At 41.0% G+C, this 23772-nt stretch overlaps 1 pseudogene; it reads left to right on the top strand.

The window, feature by feature from the left end:
- Nucleotides 1-13754: 13754 nt before the first annotated feature.
- The window catches only part of LOC125900931 (apolipoprotein B-100-like), a 134196-nt pseudogene continuing 124178 nt past the window's right edge, over nt 13755-23772 (top strand).

Below are 23772 nucleotides of genomic sequence, written 5' to 3'. Positions count from 1 at the left end.
ATTTTGATTTGAATTTTTGACATGTTTGAACGAACTCCTCCTAGGGATTTTGTCCTATGGACTTCAGAGTTGGTACAGATCATCCTGAGAACATGCTGATTTCCACGTGTTGTATTTCAGGTTTAGGCAAACATTTATTGTATTTCAGTTCCTACTGATCCTCAGCTGCTTAGGCTTTATTGGGCCCAAGCAGGAGACCTAAGAGTCCCTATTGTTTTTCTCCTTGTTGCTTTTGGTAGCTTTTCTAAGTCTGTAAGTAAAGATTATTTCTGAGGTTTTGCCTGACATATAAATGCCTCACCAAACTGGGATATAAGTCACACCTGGAGAAAAATTTTATAAGTGTTTGTAGTTTTACAGTTAGGCTGTAGTAATAGATGCTAAGTGCTAACACCATTGTCCATTAACATCTGTGTTAAATGGCTTACAGGCCTAGTTAGCATCAAAGCTACTTATTTTATTCTTTAGAAATAGCTGTATGCAGAATTTGAGTTTTATGTTCATATATATGTATCTGGCCAGCTTGTAATGCCATGTATGTATGTTTCCACAGTTTGACAAAATGGGAAAATCTTCACTAAAGGCCTCAACTTTACTCCTCCCAGGCAATTTCTGAGTCTTGGCACAAAGGATTTCGTTAGTGTGTGGAAGCTAACCAGAACAAAGCAAGAGCAGAATTTATCAAAAGAATTTTGATATTCCTCAGTCTGCTATCAATACTGAAAGGATTAAATAACAACTGCAGACCAAAATACAGTGCTGCACAGATTCATCTATCAATGGTGTATCCAAATGACATGAAACTAAGGTTGCCAGACACACAAGATGAGCCCCTGAGGCTCTGTGCAAAATTTCCATTGATGACCACAAGGTGCAGCGCCTCAACACACAGTTATTTTATATCTCAGAGCATCGAGCTTTGGGTGAACAACATGAAAGCAGACATGTTAATTATGCCCTCCTGAATAGAGGATGAAAAATCTGACAAAGAACTTACCGATCCGCGGAACACTAGAGGAGAACCGAGCTGGAAGCGGAACAGCAACAAAGGGCAGCTGAGTTAAAAGCCAACCTCCATGCACTGAAGATTCAGGGTGCTGCAGAGGTGGTATCACTGGGCTGAACTCACACACCAGAAATGACCATGCAGGACGAAGTTAGAGCACTATTTTCAATGCAAAAGCTGTTCTGTGACAAAACTGGTGCTTTGGAGCCCTCTACGCATACAGTGAATATGTACAACAACATTATTGGGACCATGGTCGGCAGCAGGCCCAACTCTTGGAATCACAACCCATCTCTTCACCAAAGCACCAGCAGAAAATGGTCAGCGGTGATGCAGATAATCACAGTACCAAGATCCACAGTCAGGATGAAATTAGCGACCACTCGTTCCATGAATTACCAGCACAACACCAGAGCATGGACACGGACTACAGGTTTGTAAAGTTTTACAAATGTTAGGCTGTAGTAATAGATCCCACAAGGAAAATACATCACCATCCTGCCTCCCATTAACATCTGTGTTAAATGGTATGACCCACTTAGCATCAAAGCTCTAGAGCACCCTGTTTGATCTTTAGTCAGCTGTATGTCAGACTTTGAGCCATATATATGTATTCTGCAAAGAAATGGTTAGCTCTGGTCTATTAAAGTTTGACAACAGACCAGAGAACTACTGGGCCTGGAAAGCTTCTTTTTGCAACTCTACTAGGTTTCCTGACTCCCTGGGGAGGATTTTAGATTTATCTGCTACCAAACAAAGCAAGAGCAGAATAGCAGGCCAAACGCATCCGTGCAGTCCACATCCATGATGCCAACTCAGGACTTCAAATGGTGTGGCAGAGATTAGAGGAATGCTATGGGTCAGCTGAGATGATAGAAAATGCCCTGTTGAAGAAAGTAGAGGAGTTTCCTAAGATCTCAAACAAAGACAACGAAAAACTACAGGAGCTGGGAGACATATTGTTAGAGCTGGAGGCGGCTAGAAAAGATGGATTCTTACCAGGGCTGTCTTTGTATGAACAAAGAGAAGCAGACATCGCACAGAAGCAGGCTATAAGGCTGGAAAAATTAAAGAAAAAGCAGAGATTGGCTCTAAATATAAAGATGACTACCAGGTTCAATATCCTCCTTTTGGCATATTTGTAAAGTTTGTGCAAGACCAAGCAAAGACACGGAATGATCCCAGCTTTGCTGAACTTACCATGGGTAGCTCAATCAGGTCAGATAAACCTCTGAAACCCATCAAACCATCTGTATTCAACAGAAAGACTGAAGTTTCCTCAGAAGGTGGAAGCAAGCAAAACAACAATTACAGTAAAGTTGAGGATCCAGACAGATTGTGTCCACTACATAACAAGCCCATCCACCACCAAAGCTACCAGGAAAATGGTCAGCGGTGATGCAGATAATCACAGTACCAAGATCCAAAAGTCAGGATGAAAGAAAAACATATCTGTTTCCAATGAATTACCAGCACAACACCAGAGCATGGACACGGACTACAGGCAGCAAGTGCAAAGAGTGCAACAGCACGAGACATCCATCTGCGCTTCACCCAGGGCCAGCATTATGGAAATCAGTAGACTCTGATGTTAGGGAAGATCAAGGCGGGTAGCAACTAGGGGACGAGACTTCAGAGGTTATGACAAAGTGCACAGATATCTGCGGGGATTCATTTGGTTCCCGATTGTGCTCCAAAATATGCTTGGTCAAAGTCTATCCTGCAGGACAAAGACAGAAAGCTATTAAAGGATACACAGTCCGAGATGAACAGAGTAACAGGTCCCTGGCCAAGACTGAGCTGTTCGACCTTTTTGGCATTGAAGCAGGTGCTGCACCATACACCCTTAAAACATGCTCAGGGGTTGTGGAGATATCAGGACGACATGCAAGCGACCTCATTGTTGAGTCAATAGATGGCAACATGCAGATCCCTTTACCCACACTTACAGAGTGTGACATGATGCCTGACAACCATTTAGAAATCCCCTCAGCAGAGATAGCACGTCAGCATCCCCACCTCAAGCCAGTGGTGGATAAAATCCCAGCCGTTGATCCCGACGCACCCATTCTCCTTTTCCTCGGCAGAGATATACCTTCTGGAGAAATGGATCTCAGTTGGACCCAACATATGCACCATATGCTACCAGGTTCACTTGATCCTCCTTTTGGCATATTTGGAGAGGTATGTTTTAGGGGACTCCACAAGCCAAACAGCCTCAGTGTCTACAGGACCAATGTGTTACCTAGTGAACAAGTTGTGCACCAGGGTCGACATTTTACTGAGGGTGCAGTTCGGGCAGCTGGACTGTGGATAACAGGAAGTAAGGGATTAGTGTCGCGTGTCATACACAAATGTGTGACCTGCAAAAGACTCAGAGGGAAGTTAGAAGAGCAAAAAATGTCTGACTTGCCTGTGGATAGACTTACCATGGATCCACCGTTCACTCATGTTGGACTTGATGTCTTTGGGCCTTGGACCATCAGATCTCGCAAGACTCAAGGTGGCCACGTGGAAAATAAATGGTGGGCAGTCATGTTCACCTGTCTGAGTACACGAGCGGTGCATATCGAGGTCATAGAGACAATGTCGACCTCCAGTTTCAACAACTCTTTGAGGAGGTTCACCGCTATCAGGGGGCCTGTGAGACTGCTGCGTTCTGATAGGGGGACAGACTTCATTGGTGCTTGCAAAGAACTGCAAATAAACTCAGAAGATCGGGAGTTGAAAGCACATCTGCAAAACAAAGGTTGCACCTGGACATTCAATCTGCCACACTCCTCTCACATGGGGGGTGTGTGGGAGAGGATGATCGGCGTCGCACGCTGGATTTTGGATGCCATGTTGCTGACAGAAAATTGTCGCCTCTCTCATGAAGTGCTTGTCACACTCATGGCTGAAGTCATGACAATCATGAATGCGCGACCTCTAGTTCCAGTGTCCTCTGATCCTGAGATGCCAGCTGTTTTCAGACCTGCAATGTTGCTCACTCAGAAGATGGACTCAGTATCTGCTCCTCTGGGGAACATGGATCTCAAGGATCTCTATAACAAACAATGGAGGCAAGTTCAAAGCCTAGCTGAAACTTTCTGGAGATGCTGGAAGCAAGAGTATTTGGCAACCATCTAGCCCCGCAAGAAGTGGAATTCAGAAAAGCCGAACCTACAGATTGGAGATGTGGTACTCCTAAAAGACTCTCAAGTACAGAGGAATGAGTGGCCCACAAGTGTGACTGAGGAAACCATTCCCAGCCGTGATGGCAGAATTCGGAAAGTTAATGTAAAGATCATCAAACAAGGCACTTCTAAAGTGTATTCAAGACCTGTGTCTACAGGACCAATGTGTTCCTTAGTAAAGAGAGTTGTGCATTACAAAATACCAGGCGGGAGTGTTTACTGACATGGGTGCTTCGGAGCTGGACTGTGGTACAAACATTTATTGTATTTGAGTTTCTACTTTTGACCCTCCTCTCTTGTTGTAGGCTCCTGTTGTTTCTGCCTATTGAGAAGATATGCTGCAGTTACTTTCCCCTTGTTGCTTTTGGTAGCTTTTGAGGGTCTAAGTCTGTAAGTAAGGATTATTTCTGGAGTTTTTGTGACATTTAAATGCCTACTGGGATGTAATCCTTACGTATGTCTGTTGTTAAGTGTTTGTAGTTTTACAGTTAGGCTGTAGTAATAGATGCTAAGTGCTAACACCATTGTCCATTAACATCTGTGTTAAATGGCTTACAGGCCTAGTTAGCATCAAAGCTACTTATTTTATTCTTTAGAGATAACTGTATGCAGAATTTGAGTTTTATGTTCATATATATGTATCTGGCCAGCTTGTAATGCCATGTATGTATGTTTCCACAGTTTGACAAAATGGGAAAATCTTCACTAAGGGCCTCAACTTTACTCTGGTTTCCTGAGTCTTTATTGTGAGGATTTTATGTTAGCTATCTGCTAAGCTAACCAGAACAAAGCAAGAGCAGAATAAAAGCATTTTTGGCTTATAACTCCCACATAATATGTCGCACATTGTTAAACCTTCTATTTACGTGTTCTCTGAATTCAGCTGAATTGTGTGATGTAAGCCACGCCCACTTTGGCAGTAACTTTCCATTCGCAAAATTGCCACAAATGAAAAACGTACTTTTTCGAACTCCTCCTAGGCAATTTGACTGATTTGCACCAAACTTTGCATGAAGCATCTGTGGACCCTTCTGACAAAAAGTTATCAAAAGAATTTTGATCGTCCATAAAATGCCCAAAATATAAAACAACAAATTCCTGCGCATGGTGTTCAAAACAGACAGTTTTTCATATCTTAACCAAATACAGTCCGATTACCACTTTTACTAATTGTGTTCCATGGCCCAATGAGGGATTGTGCAAAATTCGGTGCAAATCGGCCAATAGGTGGCGCTCTGGTGGCAGTCTAATTAGTGTGAATGGCAGTAAATTGGAAAATCTTCAAATCCTCTTCAAAACTCATCGAATTTCAACCTCTTCTTGTCCCTCATACTTTGAGCTAGAGACACCATGTCAACTTTTAAAGAGTCAGAAGACCTTGAACTACTGGGCATGTATTCAGCTTCTACTTTTTGGAAAAATACATACATGAGTGGGGTGCCTACCTGTATACTGGAAATGTGAGTAAGAGATAACGTTTATTTTTTTATTTATTACAGCTGACAAGACATCTAGGTGCACGGCCCCTGACGGCAGCATGCCCCAAAGCGTGTGGATTGCGAGGGCCCGTTCATCGCTGCTTGCAGCTTTAATTATTATTATTCTTATTCTTACGAACATTAAATCCCCAATTTTGCCCCTTTCCCAAATTCAAAAAATCACCAAAGTTGGCACACGCGTTTGGTCTGGCGAAAAATTTGATATTTTGGCAGTGTTGTATGTAGACGGGGCCAAATGGCGACATAGCGCCCCCTAGAAAATTGCGTGCCTCGAGCCCCACCTGTGAGTTTCACCTATGTGCATGAAAACTGGTGGGCTCATAGAACATGCCAAGACGCACAAAAAATCCTCTTGGACCAATTCCGTACACCCAACAGGAAGTCGGCCATTTTGATTTGAATTTTTGACATGTTTGAACGAACTCCTCTTGGGGATTTCGTCCAATCGACTTCAAATTGACTACAGATCATCCTGAGAACATGCTGATCAAAAGTTATTGAAAGCTTTTCTCTATGTCAAGGGGCGTGGCTGCTAGAGCATGACAAATTTTGGCAACTTTTCGTTTTCTCGCTATCGAATTTTGAACGGACCTCACGTCCACATACTTGATCTCAGCAGCTTCGAACTTGCTGAACATGATGATGGCTCCGCCCCGAACGCCCACATATGTAAATATCCCACCTTACTTATAGCGCCCCTCGGTGGTAACAGGAAGTGACCAGTTTTTACTTCAACATGTACTGATGACACAAACTTGACTGCATCAACTTCATTCCAATTCTAATGCATGCAGAACAAGTTGGTGAAGCTATCTTATGAACGCTGTGAAGCTACGTCTAATGGTGTCCATGTTGCGGCGTGGTGACTATCGATCCCTCGCCACTAAATACGTTTGGCTTTTTGATGGCTTCAGCGATCCCATATCCTCATGAAAATTGATACACAGGTGAAGAATGGCGAGCTCTTTCATCTGATAGGGGCGTTGCCCATGGGGGGGACAAAATGCCTCTAAAGCGCACCCTTGAAAATTTCAAAAACCCCTCCCCATAGGGGTTTTTTTGGAGTAGGAAGATCAAAATTGGTACATATGTGTATGTCACCCAGACGCACAAAAAAGTCTCTGCCACCAATGGTCTACTCCAAACAGGAAGTCGGCCATTTTGATTTAAACTTTTCATTTTGGTGGCGATTTTGTGATTTCGACAACTTTGTGTTTTAACGAACTCCTCCTACAGATTTTGTCCAATCAACTTCAGATTTGGTACAGTTGACCCTGAGACCACCAGTGCCCGTGTTAAATGGTATGTTTTGTATGAACTTATTTATTTTGTGTGAGCTGGCAGTAGACTTGACTGTGTGTGTGTGTGTGTGTGTGTGTGTGTGTGTGTGTGTGTGTGTGTGTGAGAAGTGAGGTAAAGTAGGCCAAGTGTGATTGTAACATGCAGTGCGTCTGTTTAATCTGAACTGAAGACCTAACATAACGTTTAAAAAGTCAGTGAACGTTAACATTATGCCACTGTTTTTATATCTGTCATTGGTGAAGCTGTAACGTTAGCGTGAGATTACCAGGTGATGACATTGTATGTGGCTCTGTTCTAGAAAAGGAGGAGGTGGACAACTGCTTTGGTAGCACAGGATTTTTCTGGAGGCATAGGGACCTGAGACTGTGTTAAAATAATAAATAATAAATAAATAATAAGTAAATGGTAAATAGTTGTCTGTGTTAACTGTGTTTTGTGTTGGGCTGGCACCAGTCACTGCTGTGTGGGTAACCAATGAATTTAGTAGTTATAAATGCAGACCATCTGATTAGATGATGCCCTATGTCACTGTTTTGAATGTCACTGTTGTTAGTGAAGGTTTAACTTGTTATATTAGATTACCAAGAGATGACAATATTATGTCTATCTTTTGTGAGTGCACTTTATAAATGTAGGCTATTCTTTGATTTTATTGAAGTAGCATTTTGTTGATGTTGTTTAGCCTTGCTGATGCTGTTGCATGGGGGATACAGTTATTTTTATTGTATGAAAAAATCATATCTGCAGTAGAAAGTTGCACTTTGGAAATCTGGTTTGGTACATAGTGATACATGGTCTGAAAGGTTTAGGAACCTCTGATGTAGCACATTTCAAACAGAGGCAATTACATAGAGCAGATAAAAAAGAGCACAGTGACTTTAAGAATATTACCAAAACTGATGTTATTTCTTTAAGAAACTATTCACTTACTATTGGCTCTGTTCTTGCAGCTTTTCTCATGTTCTCCTCTGCTCTTATTCTACCCAGGCTCCTGAGGCAGAGGCTATGGAGGTGGATGAATGAGGGGATCATGGTGATGTCATCCCTTTTTTTGATTGCCACCTTTTGTGTCATAAATATCAGTTCAGTATTTAGTTATGAGCTGAAACCTTTGACCAAAAAAATCCATCCTAACTCCTAATAAGATTAAGAAATTTTTGTCTTCCTCAGTGGATGGATAGTTGGTGATGTCACTCATTTGTTTACAACCTTTTTTGTAATAAAAGCTGGTCAAAATACATGAAAAGTACCTGTCCCCATTTCTTATTTCATAATGATAATATTTAATGATTTTTCACCACCGCACTGAAAATGTCCCCAATTTTCATCTCAGAAATCTGGTCACCTTATTTTAAGTGACCCTTGAAAATAGCAAAGCTGGAGCTTTCTCTGATTGAGGGTGGTAAGGTGTTCCATAAAGTGCTTCCTCTGAAAGACAGAGCTTTTTGACCAAAGGTGGTACGTCTCAGTGGCACCTCGCAGTCACCTCTAACAGTGGCTCTAGTAGTTTGAGTTGAGGAGTTAGCGACTGTCATTTGTTCAATGTGTTCAGACAGTGGCGGTGGAGCCAACCCATGTAAGACTTTATATATGAAACAAGCCACTCTGAATTTTTTGAAATTTTCAAAGTTTAGTAGGTTGTACTTTGGAAGGATGGCACAATGATGATATGTTAATTGCTTTTTGTCCAGGATTTTTATTGCTTTTTTATAGAGAGATTCAATTGGCTTGAGTGCCATAGCTCCAGTTAGGGACCAACTAGTTATACAGTGGTCTATGTGTGAGAGTATCAGAGAGTGGAGGAAAGCCATAGCTGCGCCATCAGTCAGAGAAGTCCTAATCTGTTTAAAATTATGAAGATTACATTTAATGATTGTGGAAACTTTTTTGATGTGGCTCCTAAAACAAAGTATAGTCTAAAATGACTCTAAGGTTTTTGAACTCTGTGGCAAGTTGTATTTCATCCTTTCCCAGAAATACATTAGAGTGAGACATTTTCAGTGGTTTCTTAGAGAACATCATGCATACGTTTTTTTTTATCTTTAGTAATAGGCAGGATCTTAAGAGCCAATCCTGGATATGGGTCACTGCAGATGTGAGATTACAAGCAGCATCTTTTGCTGCAGTAGAAATTACCGCATCGTCAGCGTACATTTGAATATTAATATTATTACATACTGTATATTTGGTAGATCGTTCATAAATAAAGAAAACAAAATTAATCTTAATTTAGGATTCCTTAGATAAATATTTTGCGCATCCCTGATTTCCAATTTCTCTTCACATACTCTCTCACTATTGCCAAATTAAATAACTCACACGAGTGTTACTTCTTGTTTAATCCATTTATACATACTGTTGATTTTGTGTTATTTCATATTATCCTCATTCATTTATTCAGTTGTTACCCATTTAGCCTAATTAAATTTTAATTTATTGGCAAGTCATTGTTTGTGTGTATTTCTTTTGAGCAGGAACTAAGATCCCTGTATGGAGAATTCCCAACCCAGATATTGAGATTGATTCATTATTGATAAGCATGCTGACGAAGTAATAATTGGTTTCAGGAGTTATTAATTTTATTAGTCGCTACCCTTATTAGGACGGTGGTGCCCCAAACTTTATTACTGGTGAAAACATTCTCAAAAAGGTATTTCCCCTACAATCATATGTGTATAATAACAGTAGAAGTATGACTAATGATAACAGCAGCAGGAGGCATCAGGCAGGACCACAGCAGCAGCACAACCACACATGTCACACCATCCGGGCACTGCTGCGATATAAGTTAACATGCGAGACAGTGGAGCACAAAAACTCCAGAGAAGAAGCCGAGTTAGTGACATGCAGTACAGCCGAGTTAGCGAGATGCAGTAACAGGACATGAGTGTTAGCAAAGAAGAGAGAGAGAGAGAGAAGGAGAGAAGGAGCTCGGTGTATTACAGGAGGTCCCTCGGCAGACTAGGCCTAAGTCAGCCTAACTAGGGGCTGGTCTAAGGCAAGCCTGAGCCAGCCCCAACTATAAGCCTTATCAAAAAGGAAAGTCTTAAGTCTAGTCCTAAATGTGGAGATGGTGTCTGCCTCCCGGACTGCAACAGGAAGATGATTCCACAGAAGAGGAGCCTGATAGCGAGTTACTTTTGGAGACTTTAGGGACCACGAGTAACCCTGCATTCTCAGAGCGCAGTGTTCTGGTGGGAAAATAGGGCACTATGAACTCTCTAAGATAAGACGGAGCCTGACCAGCTTTGTAAGTTAACAGTAGAATTTTAAATTCAATTCTGGAATTTACAGGGAGCCAGTGCAGCGAAGCTAAAGCAGGAGAAATATGATCTCAAAGTACAGGAAGTTCATTTTGGAGCCACACAGTAATGTGCAAATAATTCAATGTGTTTGGGGTACAAAAAGGAGTACAATAATCACAATATCAATATCTATCATGCGAAGAGAAAGTACCAGACTCACTCGTGTAGCGAGTTAGGAGAAATTTTATTAACATTTTATGTCAAATTCCTAAGTATTTGTCTCCTCTTGTAAATTTAGCAAATACATTAAGTTATTCCTTTCTTTGTTAAAACAAACAAACAAAACATTTGTTTGTGTTTTTGTTGCTGTGTTGCAATAAAAGTATTTCCACTTATTTTCCTGTAAACCCTCTCTGAATGGTCTTATCTTACCTTCGTTCTGTTCACTCAAGATAAAAAATTACAACCCTACTGTCTTCTTTAGTGACAATTCAAAAACCCTGGATGACCAGTGATATCTGGCTTCTTATCAGAGACCGCAAGGCTGCCTTCACATCAGGGGACAGAGAACAGTACTGCATTGCCATGGCAAACCTGAAGAGGGGTATTAATTCAGCCCAGAATACATACAAAAGGAATATAGAGGGACATTTCCCTGACAGTGATCTGCGGCGGATGTGGCAGGGAATCCACCACATCACTTATTACCACAGACCACACAATCAGTCAAACTTGGCTCCCATCTCTCCTCCTCCTCAATGTTCAGCACTGGCTAACCTCAAGGTTGTGTGCTGAGTCCACTCCTGTACGCCCTGTATACGTGATTGTATTCTTTCCCACCTCCAGACTAATGAACAGTTCTTTTCCTGGGCTGTAAGAAAACTAAAGAAATAACTAGAACCACAAGTAGTTATGAACAGGGGCCAAGCCTCCCCGCGCAACTTGGCCCCCGTGCCCCACGGAGCCCACGGAAGTCAGCCCAGAAGCACGACGGACTCAGGGCGAGCGCAGGGATGCGGGCCAGTGTCTGAGCCGCGGTATTTGTTGTAATGGGAAATACGTCGGAAGTGTGACAGGCTGAATGTGTGGCGATTTGGATTTGTTGTAATATATCACGCCCACTTTGACCAATCATTACTTAACTTTATGTCCGGCCTCAGGAGTGACCCCACATCACACTCACCAAATTTTGTTGAAATCTTGTACTTGAGACTTGATGTTTGTGGGTTTTTAGCGCCCCCATTAGCCAATTTGCACCAAATTTGGCACAGAGCCTCTGGATGACCTCCAGAACAAGTGAATTAAGTTTGATGTTAAAAGCTTTTACTTTGACCAAAATATGAAACAATATGTGTTTTTTAGCTAGCAAAAAAGATTGTTTGGTTATAACTAGCGCATTTTTTGGAGTGCCAACATTCTTTTGATAACTTTTGATCAGACACATCTGGAGATTCTATGTGCAAAGTTTCACACAGATGGTGCTTAAACCGTAGGAGTAGTTCGAAAAAGTAGGTTTTGGATATGTGGTAACTTAGCAGGGGAAAATTGCAGCCGAACTGGGCGGGACCTATGTCAGAAAACCCATCTCTATTCAGGAAATACATTGCATTGATGTCCACGAATGTGTTGTTTAAAATGTTGAAGTTACAGGCAAAATTGCATTTGCATCTGTTATAGCAACACCTATAGGTGGATTTGCACCAAATTTGGCATAGAGCCTCTTGATTACCTTGAAAACAAGTGACTTAAGTTTGATGTTGAAAGTATTTATTTTGACCAAAATATGAAACAATATGTGTTTTTTAGCTAGCAAAAAAAATAGTTTGATTATGACTAGCGCATTTTTTGGAGTGCCAACATTATTTTGATGACTTTTGATCAGACACATCTGGAGATTCTATGTGCAAAGTTTCATGCAGGTGGTGCTTAAACTGTGAGAGGAGTTTGAAAAAGTAGGTTTTGGACATGTGGCAAATTAGCAAAGAGAATGTGCAGCAGAAGTTGGCGGAGCCTGTGTCAGAAAACCTCGCTCTATCCAGGGAACACATAGATATAATGTTTATGAAAGTGTCATTTAAAATGTGGAAGTTACACGCTCAAATGCGTTTGCATCCATTTTAGCACCGCCTTGTGGAGCATATGGAAGATGGAAGATCTGTGTCCTATTCTATATGTACCCTATAAATTTCACAGCTCTCAGCATTATAGTTCAGCTGTAGTAAATGCTTGTTGTTTATCCTATAATAAGCCACGCCCACATTGACCAGTCATAACCACCTTCAATATATGGCCTCAGGAATGGCCCTACTTCATACTGACTGAATTTCGTAGAAATGGGTGTAGCCGTTTAAGAGATATAAACGTCCCATATTTGTAGTGCCTACTAGTGGCTAACATTCTCCAAATTCGGCTCATACCTTCACAGTGTCATGCCAACTAAGGATCTGAGATTTGGTTTTGATAGCATTAAGTTTGACTGAGATATGCAACAGTTTACATTTTTATAGCTAGCTACACAAATTTGTTCATTAATAATTTGAGGAATTTTTGACAGAACAAAATTCTTTTGATAACTTTAGATCAGGTTCAGGTGAAGAGTGTACATGCCAAGTTTCATGCAGATCGGACAAAATTCCAAGGAGGAGTTCAAAAAAGTAGGTTTTCCAGTTTTTGCGATTTTGCAAAAAAAAAAATATATAGGCAGAAGTGGGCATGGCCAGTTGCAAAGTGATTCAGCTCTATTCAGGGAATCTGGGGATATAACGCTTTTGAATGTACGACATATGGTGTGGGAGTGTGTGTGTAATAATGTGCAATATCTACACGGTGCAATGTTTTAAACCACTGTCTTTTATTGTTTTTATCTACTTTATCATTTGCTATTATAGCTATTATATAGCTGTGTTTATGTGATGTTTAGCTTTTTGTCTGTTTTTATAAAGACAATAAAGCTTTCTATTGTATTCTATTCTATTCCATTCTATTCTATTGTACCACTAAGTGGAAACTTGTTCAGGGCTAAACATACCTATGTTTGGATGGTGGGAGCGGTGGAGCATTTGTTGGGACATTGCATGCACAGAACTGGCCTCACGTGTGATTGCAGGAAATGTGACAATAGGCTGAAATAGTCTGTAAACATCTTCAAGAGAAGCAACAACAAAAGTAAGTGTACTCATTTTGTCACTTTTAGTCTCTTTATAAAATAGTATAGAGTATCTATACAATATTCCAGGAGTTAAGAACCAAAAAATAAGTTGATTGTTATAGTACCACAGTCTAGCTGATTGATTACAACTGCATTCCATTTTGCAATTCTGTATTGACATGAACAAAAACATTTGTGTCTGTAAGCTGCCATTTACCCAACAATAATCGTATGTGTTATTCAGAGTTTGAACTTTGAAACGACCACCCAGGATCTGCTGAGTCAGTGTACCCCTGGTAGTGTGCAGGGCTGGCTTATGGAGGGACAGGGAAGAGGGGAGGGACTTTATAAATGATCTGGGAGAAGTGTTGCTGTATTAGTTAAGACTGAGAGCACTCAACAGTACAGAGAAAACCCTTTTCTTTAGCCAATGATGGGTTACAACAAGTTGTGTTTGTTGGTGCTGCTGCTGAGCAGCTACACACTGGCCCGTAAGTAGGAATCTTTTTTGATTCAAAGTAATTGGATTATGAGAAATTTGAAGAAAATCTTTTTTTTTTTAAATATATTTTTCGGGGCTTTTTGGTCTTTAATTGAAAGGACAGACAAGCGTGAAAGGGGGAGAGAGAGAGAGTGACATGCAGCAAAAAGCCACAGGCTGGAGTCGAACCAGGGCCACTGCAGCAACAGTCTTGTATATGGGGCGCCTGCTCTACCACTAAGCCACTGACACCCCAAATTTGAAGAAAATCATAAAAGTTTTTTTGATAATAATTGTAAAACTCATTTGTATGCTAGTTTGCATATAAAGGCTTTCTTATCACCAGAAATTTTGATTTTTCCTTTTAAGAAAAGCGCAGGTGTTACTACGAACATTAATGGTGTCTCTGTTCTGTCCAGTTTCCAATAAGCCATGATAAAAGCAAGCATGACCAATACTAGGATCCTGAGACTGAAAATGGAATTCAGCCTTGTATATTTTATTTACACCTGTGCATTTTAAGTCCTAATGTCTTCTGTGAAAGAGTCGTAAATGTAATTGTTGCTATTGTTTATTCTAGCAAGTAAATGGAATGTTATTAATGACACCTTTTTTTCTACCATGGCATGTCAAGGCATGTTATATTTTTTACTTGAATATGAATGCTTACTGTTGTCCTTACATACATATGTTAAGTCCTTGGTTAAAAAGGGCAGACATAGTGCGTGACCATGTATATATATTTGTTCAAAAATGTTTTTATCATAACAGTTTTCCAGATTACACATTACTTTCCTCTTTTTTTTCCATAGAGAAAGGCAGTGATAATAAGCCACAAACTTCAGTGTGTCTGTGTAAGTAGCTACCAACACATCAGTTATATCCACATCAACAAAACCTTCCAAAACTTTTTCTGAGGAGATTGCAATTTGCTTGGTTTCATTGGTGCTCTGTGCTATTTTGGTGATCAGAATAATAAAAGTAATGCAAAAAGTCTATATTGCACTTTTTAAAGTGTTGATAAGTCCCCAAAATGATGCAGTTACAACAGTCTGGACTTTGTCAGTTCCTGTGAGGGGCTTGACAGAGTGTGTTCCTGTAAAAGTGTGTCTGTGCATAGGGTAGATGGAGGGGTGATTGGTGTGCAGTTGCAAACAGACACATTGACCTGTTTAACAGATCAATTGTGGCTGTGCTGAACTAATAAACACATGACCTGCTTTCTGGTGATAGCAACAGAAGCCAATGGACTCTTGCTCCTGTACTGTTTATGATTCACTACTATAGCAGTGGCTTACTACTGGGAGCATCATTTAGCTGCTTCCAAAGATCTGCTGCCATGTAGTGATGTGGAACCTTAACGGTGGTAAGATCTTAAGCCTAGTTCAGACCAATGATATGTGACAAGACAAAACTGGTTTCAAACGTTGCAGAGAAAAGTTGCAGAACTGGACTGGAACTGGTCATCTGTGCTTGACCCAAGCCGGGTGATAGTGTCACCTGTGACTTAGCTGGTCAAATCACAAGCAGTTGGTTTTTAGAATGTAAAGCACGTCACCTGTTTCAATAGCACATCGGCTTGTAGCGAAGTCCAGTGGTCAGGTCAAAATGACCACACACACTGTTCGCTTGTTGTTGTGGCAGGTGCTCTGTCCCCACTGAGCCCCGTTTCCATCCTCACTGTGTGCCAGAGTTGGACAGTGGGTCCCTGCTGCTCCTTGCTGTATGTGCTTATGGCCTCTCACACACACACATTCTGGTTAAATAACCAGCACCATTATTATTATTGTGCCATATCTATTATACATATTCCATCTAATGCTCGTTTTGTTTCTGTTTATCACCATTTCATCACTATTACAAACGCAACTGTAGTCAGTATCTCACTATCACTATCCTCATTCATATTTTAAGAGGCTATGAATTATATTCAGCAACAAAATAAGCCTGAAAAGCTGGAAATCAGAACAGAAGTACAGAGAGTTGTTGCATAGAGATGATACACTTTCTCACGCATTGCAAGTAGATACATGTTTCAATTTGTCTCGTCGCAAATCTTTGGTCTGAACTGGGCTTTAGAAAGTCAATATCACCTTGTGATACCATTATCTTATTGCAGTGGCATCTAGATTCAAGACCTTCAAGAAATATATGTACCAGTACACCACAGACAGCAGAAATGGTGTGGTGGGCACTACTGACCTGATGAACGGCCATAAAGTCTCTTGTCAGGTACATGCCCGTTTGTGTACCACTTTGTGAGGTCACTTGATAACACAGTGTTCTTGCTCCATCTCTGTCTCTTCATTGACCCTGAGTCTGCTGTTATATATCTTTAGGTAGAGATCGAAGTCCCGCAGACATGCAGATTCATCATGCACACCAGGGACTGTGCTCTCAGTGAAGTGTCTGTCATGGATCCCCAGGGCCAGCCTGTCCACAGGCATGCACCTGGCTCCAAGGCCTTCCAGGCTGCTATGGAAAAGTTAGTGCAAAACATTCTTCACCATGACTTCATACACATGCAATAACATGATGTATTTTTATAAATTAATATGAAAAACATTTTTTCCTTTTTTTGGTTCCCATGTTGAGCATTGACAAAGCAAAATGGTTAAAGACACACAAACGATAAACTCCTTAAGTTTAATTTCAGTCTGGCTCAAGAGAGCAGGTTGCTGTCCGCTGTTCCAAAACTATTTCTTTTTAAATCATGCTGCCAGCCTTAGAACAAACTGCTAAGAAAAAACTGTTAAAACTGGTGTGAGTTTAAAGTGCAAAGTTTAAACTCACACCATAATATTACAGTGCAATTATACTTTCAAGCCACTATAATCTATACTTTTATAAAAACAATTTATCAATCAATCAATTCAATCAATCAATTTTATTTATAAGCCCAATATAACAAATCACAATTTGCCTCACAGGGCTTTACAGCATACGACAGCCAACTTTGACTATACCTGTAACTCAATACTTAATACAATAGCACCTATCAAAACCCGGAAAGTCAAATCAACCATCAGTATGCCATGGCTTAATAATCACACAAGAGATTTGAAGAGAAGATGCAGACAGGCAGAGAGAAAGTGGAAAAAGGACCGTCTGGTGGTGTCTTTCCTCATCCTGAAAGAGCTATTGTCCGCCTATCAGAAAACAGTCAAGGAAGCCAGGTCCTCATACTTCTGAAATATCATTACAGTGAACCAAAGAAACCCTAGAATGCTCTTCAAAACCATCAACTCTGTTACTAATCTTCCTCCTCGTCAATGCACCGAAACCACCCCGATGAACTGTGAAAAATTTCTAGCCATTTTTTACGAACAAAATTAAGGAAATTAAACTCCACATTGACCCCATCATTGGTGACCCACCTTCTCCAATGTGTTACCCATCCACCCTGCTAAACTGTTTTCAACCACTCACACTGTGCACTTTAACCCTATGGGCCCTAGGCGCTTTTGGGGTATTTTTAATGCCTTTACTTTTAAGCTCATATCACAGTCATTATAAAGGCTACATACACATGCTATATCTTGTTTTTTTTTTTCAGGACAGTCTGGGCTAACCAGATTTGCCATCATTTTCTGTATAATGGATTGTCAGGTTTTTATTTTGTAGATAATTAATCTGTATTTACAGCATGATGGGATGACAGCACAATGATGTGTGTGGTATCATTGGAAAGCTCTGCTCCTGCGCTTTCATGTGATATGCATGGCATTTCTGTGCAACCCTGCATTCGCGAGTAATCCATCCAAGAGTAATGTGTGTGCAAAGCTGTATGAAAGCTCTGTTATACATAATTTTAGTGTAATTTTATCATTTTATTTCGCTGTGAAAACATTGGACAACCGACAAGTGCTTGGTCTTGTCGGAAAGCTATGATTCCACTGTTTCACATGAAATGCGTGGTTTCTCACTATGACACACGGTCACGAAGAAAATCCTCAGAGAAGAACAGGTGTGAATTTGGACACACTATGCGTCGTTCGGGCCCATAGGGTTAAAGGACATTATAGCTAAAATAAAACCGTCAGGGACTGCTTCAGATATTATGCCTTCCAGATTTCTGAAGGAAGTTTTTAACAATGTCGGCCCCTCAATTTTAGCTAGTGTTAACAGTTCTTTGTCCTCCGGCTGTGCTCCCCCCTCCCTCAAGCATGTAATAGTGCACCCCCTTTTAAAGAAACCAAGCCTTAACCCCTCTGATTTTACAAATTTTCGACCAATATCAAAGTTACCATTTTTATCAAAGGTTTTAGAGAAGGTTATTTATTCAGAAATCATATGACCACTTTTAACATCTTTGATAAATTTCAGTCTGGTTTCTGCCCATATCACAGCACCAAATCTGCTCTGATTAAGGTAAATAATAACCTTTCACTCACAGCTGATGCTGGTGACTGCTCTGTTTTAATTCTTTTAGACTTGAGCTCTGCCTTTGACACTGTGCATCACGCTATTTTATTGGATCGGCTTGAAAAGTGGGTGGGCATTAGGGACACTGCTCTACTGTGGTTGAAATCATATTTGTCAAACCAGACTTTCTCAGTAGCCCTGAGGAACACCTCCGACACTGCTCTACTGTGGTTGAAATCATATTTGTCAAACCAGACTTTCTCAGTAGCCCTGAGGAACACCTCCTCTTCAGTTGTTTCTCTGACCTGTGGTGTTCCCCAAGGCTCCATCTTTGGTCTGCTGTTGTTCAGCATATACATGCTACCATTGGGACACATCATAAAGAAATATAATATCCATTACCAATGTTATGCTGACGACACACAGCTGTACGTCCCTTTAAAACCCAGTGAAGAAGGCAATTTTAATCACCTTTTATCCTGTCTGTCCGAAATAAAATGCTGGATGTCCCACAACCTTCTCAGATTAAATGAAAATAAAACTGAAATCATTCTCTTCGGTCCCCCAAAGTCAATCCCTGTACTACAGAAACATCTTGGTTCCCTGTCTGCCAATATCAAACCCACAGCCAGGAACCTGGGTGTGATCTTTGATGGTGACCTTACCTTTGATAAGCACATAAAAAGTGTTGTTCAAGTGTGCTTTTATCAGCTCAGGACCCTATTGTAATCGTGCTGTTTATTATTATTACGGCCCGAGCGACGACGAAGTCGTCCGAGGACCCTATTGAAATCGTGCTGTTTATTGTTATTATTATTATTGCGACATTTCGTGTCCCAATTTCGGCCCTTTCCCAAATTTGAAAATGCTTCTAACTTTCCACATTCATCCGGCCACATCCGAAATTCGATATTTTTGGGCGGTTGCACATGGTCGGCGCGAAATGCAGAAATAGTGCCCCCTACAAATTTTCAAAATACCCTCCCCATTGGGAGCGACGCGATACGGGCGATGACATCATGAACGCATGCAGAACAAGTTGGTGAAGCTACCTTATGAACACATGGTGTCCATGTGGCGGCATGGTGACTATCAATCCCTCGCCACTAAATATGTTTGGCATTTTGATGGCTTCAACGACCTCATCTCCTCATGAAAATGGATACACAGGTCAAGAATGGCGAGCTCTTGCATCTGATAGGGGCATCACCCATGGGAGGGACAAAATGCCTCTATAGCGCCCCCTTGAAATTTTCAAAAACGGCTCCCTGTAGGGTGTTTTTTTGGAGTTTGAACATGAAAATTGGTACACATGTGTATGTTGTACAGACGCACATAAAAGTCTCTGCCACCAAAGGTCTACTCCAAACAGGAAGTCGGCCATTTTGATTTTAACTTGTCATTTTGGCGTGATTTCCACGTTGTATTTTAACGAACTAGTCCTAGGGATTTCATCCAATCGACTTCAGATTTTTTACAGATCATCCAGAGACCATGCTGATCAAAAGCTCTTAAAAGCTTTTCTCTATGTCAAGGGGCGTGGCCGCTGTGGCGCCTCCATCGCCACAAAATACGTTTGGCTTTTGATGGCTTTCGCGACCTGATATCCTCATGAAAATTGATACACAGATCAAGGATGTCAAACTCTTGCATTTGATAGGAGCGTCGCCCATGGGGGGAGAAAGTGCCTCTATAGTGCCCCCTTGAAATTTTCAAAAACCACTCCCAGTTTTTTTTTTGGAGTTTGAACATGAAAATTGGTACACATCTGTATGTTGTCCAGATGCACATAAAAGTCTCTGCCACCAATTGTCTACTCCAAACAGGAAGTTGGCCGTTTTGATTTTGACTTGTCACTTTGGCGTGATTTCCAAATGTTGTATTTTAATGAATTAGTCCTAGGAATTTCATCCAATCAACTTCAAAATTTTTACCGATCATCCAGAGAACATGCTGATCAAAAGTTATTCACAGCATTTCTCTATGTCAAGGGGTGTGGCTGCTAGTGCGTGACAAATTTTGGCAACTTTTTGTTTTCTCGCCATTGCATTTTGAACGGCTCTCACGCCCACATACTTGATCTCAACAGCTTCAAACTTGCCAGACTTGATGATGGCTCCACCCCGAACGCCCGGTATGTTAATATCCCACCTTACTCATAGCGCCCCCCAGTGGTAACAGGAAGTGACCAGTTTTTACTTTAACATGTACTGATGACACAAACTTGATGGCATCAACTTCATTCCACTTCTAATGTATGCAGAACAAGTTGGTCAAGCTTCCTTATGAACGCTGTGAAGCTACGTCTAATGGTGTCGATGTGGCTGCATGGTGAGTATCGATCCCTCACCACTAAACACGTTTACAGATTTTGTGCAATCAACTTCAGATTTGGTACAGATCATCCTGAGACCATGCTGATCAAAAGTTATCAAAAGCTTTTCTCTATGTCAAGGGGCGTGGCCGCTATTGCGCCGCCCTCGCCACCAAATACGTTTGGCTTTTTGATGGCTTCAACGACCTCATCTCCTCATGAAAATTGATACACAGGTATACAGCGCTTTACTTTGAGTTTTCACATAACCGCTTCAGTGATGCGTGCTGCTGGCCCCCTGCAATGGCACTCAGTGAGGGACCAATCACAGCTGCTTGCAGCTTTAATTAGTATTATTATTCCTACTGTCCTTGGGACCCTTAGAGCGGATATGGAAAAACTCCTTTAATGGGAAAAAAAAGGTAGAAACCTCAGAAAGAGCAACTGAGGAGGGATCCCTCAGATCCCCCAGAAGTGGAATAGATATCATACAGAACAGATCAACATGATAAATTAACAGTAATCCACATGACAGACTGAGACAGAAAGAGAGACAGAGACAGAGATAGATGCAGGACAGACGGTAATAAAATTATAATTATAGTTATGGCTATTGCAGTACAATAAGTTGAAAGTATATATTAATATATGATAATATAGAAGTACAAATAGAAGTATGATTAATGATAGCAGCAGCAGGAGGCATCAGGCAGGACCACGGCAGCAACACAACCACACATGTCACACTATCCAGGCACTGCTGCAATATAAGGTAACCTGCATCACAGTGGAGCACAAAGGGTCCGGAGAAGATGCTGAGTTAGTGACATGCAGTATGGCCAAGATAGCAAGATGCAATAGAGAGAGAGAGAGAGAGAGAGAGAGAGAGAGAGAGAATGTGCTCAGTGTATTATCCTCGGCAGGATAATCGGTCCCTCGGCAGACTAGGCCTAAGTCAGGCTAACTAGGGACTGGTACAAGGCAAGCCTGAGCCGGCCCTAACTATAAGCTTTATCAAAGTCTAGTCTTGAATGTGGAGACAGTGTCTGCCTCCCGGACAGCAACAGGAAGATGAAGAGAAATATGATCTTGTTTCTTAGTTCCTGTTAGTACATGTGCTGCTGCATTCTGAATTAGCTGGAGAGTTTTTAAAGACTTATTAGATCTACCTGATAATATGGAGTTACAGTAATCCAGCCTAGAGGTAACAAAAGCGTGGACCTATTTTTCTGCATCTTTTCGGGTCAAGATAGGCCTAATTTTCGCAATATTACGCTAATGAAAAAATGCAGTCTGTGAGATTTGTTTTAAATGAGACTTAAAAGACTGTATTTGACTTGGTCAAATATTACTCTGAGGTTTCTTACGGTAGTGCTGGAGGCCAGAGCAATGCCATCTAGAGAAACTATGTCATCAGATAAAGAGTCTCTGAGTTGTTTGGAGCCAAGAACAATAACTTCAGTTTTGTCTGACTTTAACAAAAGGAAATTGGTGCTCATCCAGGTTTTTATGTCTTTAAGGCAATTATGAAGTTTAGTTAATAGATCAGTTTCTTCTGGCTTCATCAATAAATACAACTATGTATGTACTATGTATCCGCATAACAATGGAAATTTACAGAGTGATTTCTATTAATTTTACCTAAAGGAAGCATATATAGAGTGAATAGGATTGGTCCAGGTTGCCGGTTCGATCCTGGGCGTGGGAGCCCTTCTGTGCGGAGTTTGAATGTTCTCCCCGTGTCAGCGTGGGTTCTCTCCAGGCACTCCGGCTTCCTCCCACAGTCCAAAGACATGCAGATTGGGGACTAGGTTAATTGATAACTCTAAATTGTCCATAGGTGTGAATGTGAGTGTGAATGGTTGTCTGTCTCTATGTGTCAGCCCTGCGATAGTCTGGCGACCTGTCCAGGGTGTACCCTGCCTCTCGCCCGATGTCAACTGGGATAGGCTCCAGCCCCCCCATGACCCTCAAGAGGATGAATGAATGAAGGATTGGTCCAAGCACAGAACCTTGTGGAACTCCAAAACAAACTTTAGTACGTAAGGATGATTCATCGTGAACATGAACAAACTGAAAACGATCACATAAATAAGATTTAAACCAGCTTAGTGCAGAACCTTTAAAGCCAATTAAATGTTCCAGTCTCTGTAGCAGAATTTGATGGTCAGTTGTGTCAAATGCCGCACTAAGATCTAATAAAACAAGTACAGAGACGAGTCATTTGTCTGAAGGAATCAGAAGATCATTTGTAATTTTAACTAGTGCTGCCTCAGTGCTATGATGCACTCTAAATCCTGACTGAAATTCTTCAAATAAATAACACAGCTGGTCTGTAACTACAGTACTTTCTCAAGGATCTTTGAAAGAAAAGTGAAGATTAGATATTGGTCTAAAGTTGGCTAACACCTCTGGATCCAGGGTGGGCTTTTTAGTAGAGGTTTAATTACAGGTTCCTTAAAAGACTGTGGTAAATAGCCTGTTAATAAAGATATATTGACCATGTCTAATAAGTGTGTTAACTAAAGGTAAGACTTCCGTAAGTAGCCTAGTTGGGATGGGGTCTAAAAGACACGTTGATGATTTAGATGAAGAAATCACTGCAGTCAATTGTTGAGGAGAAATCGGGGAGAAGCAATCTAAATATATATTAGGTCTTACAGCTGTGTTTGAGGGCAGATGGGTACTATCTGAGGACAGGGGGTCATGGATTTTGCCTCATAGTTAGAATTTTGTCATTAAAAAAAGCTCATAAAATCATTACTGCTAAGGGCTAAAGGAATACAAGGCTCACTGTCTGCCCAGACTAAATGAGATTCTTCCCATTTGGTTAATCGCCAATTCCTTTCAAATTTTTGCGATATTTGTTTTAACTTACGGGTTTGAGATTTATACCACGGAGCGAACTTTCTTTGCTGTGTTAACTTCTTTTTAAGAGGTGCTACAGAGTCGAGTTTTGGTCGCAGCGAGCTTACGCCGCTATCGACAAGATGATTAATTAGGGAAAGGTTAAAGTTGGTATGGGAAACCTCTGTTACTGAAGGACATAGTATTAAATGACGAAGGAATCATGTTAGGTTATCAATTTCAATTCCATACGTCAGAACTAGATCGAGGGTATGGTTAAAAAAGGGAGTGGGTTTATGTACACCCTGACTGAAGCCAATGGAGTCTAATAATATGATAAACGCAGTAGCCAGGGAGTCATTATCAACGTCAGCATGAATGTTAAAATT

Source organism: Epinephelus fuscoguttatus, linkage group LG14, assembly GCF_011397635.1.
Source record: "Epinephelus fuscoguttatus linkage group LG14, E.fuscoguttatus.final_Chr_v1".
In the NCBI taxonomy this organism is placed as follows: domain Eukaryota; kingdom Metazoa; phylum Chordata; class Actinopteri; order Perciformes; family Serranidae; genus Epinephelus; species Epinephelus fuscoguttatus.
This window is presented reverse-complemented; position numbering and strand designations above follow the sequence as displayed.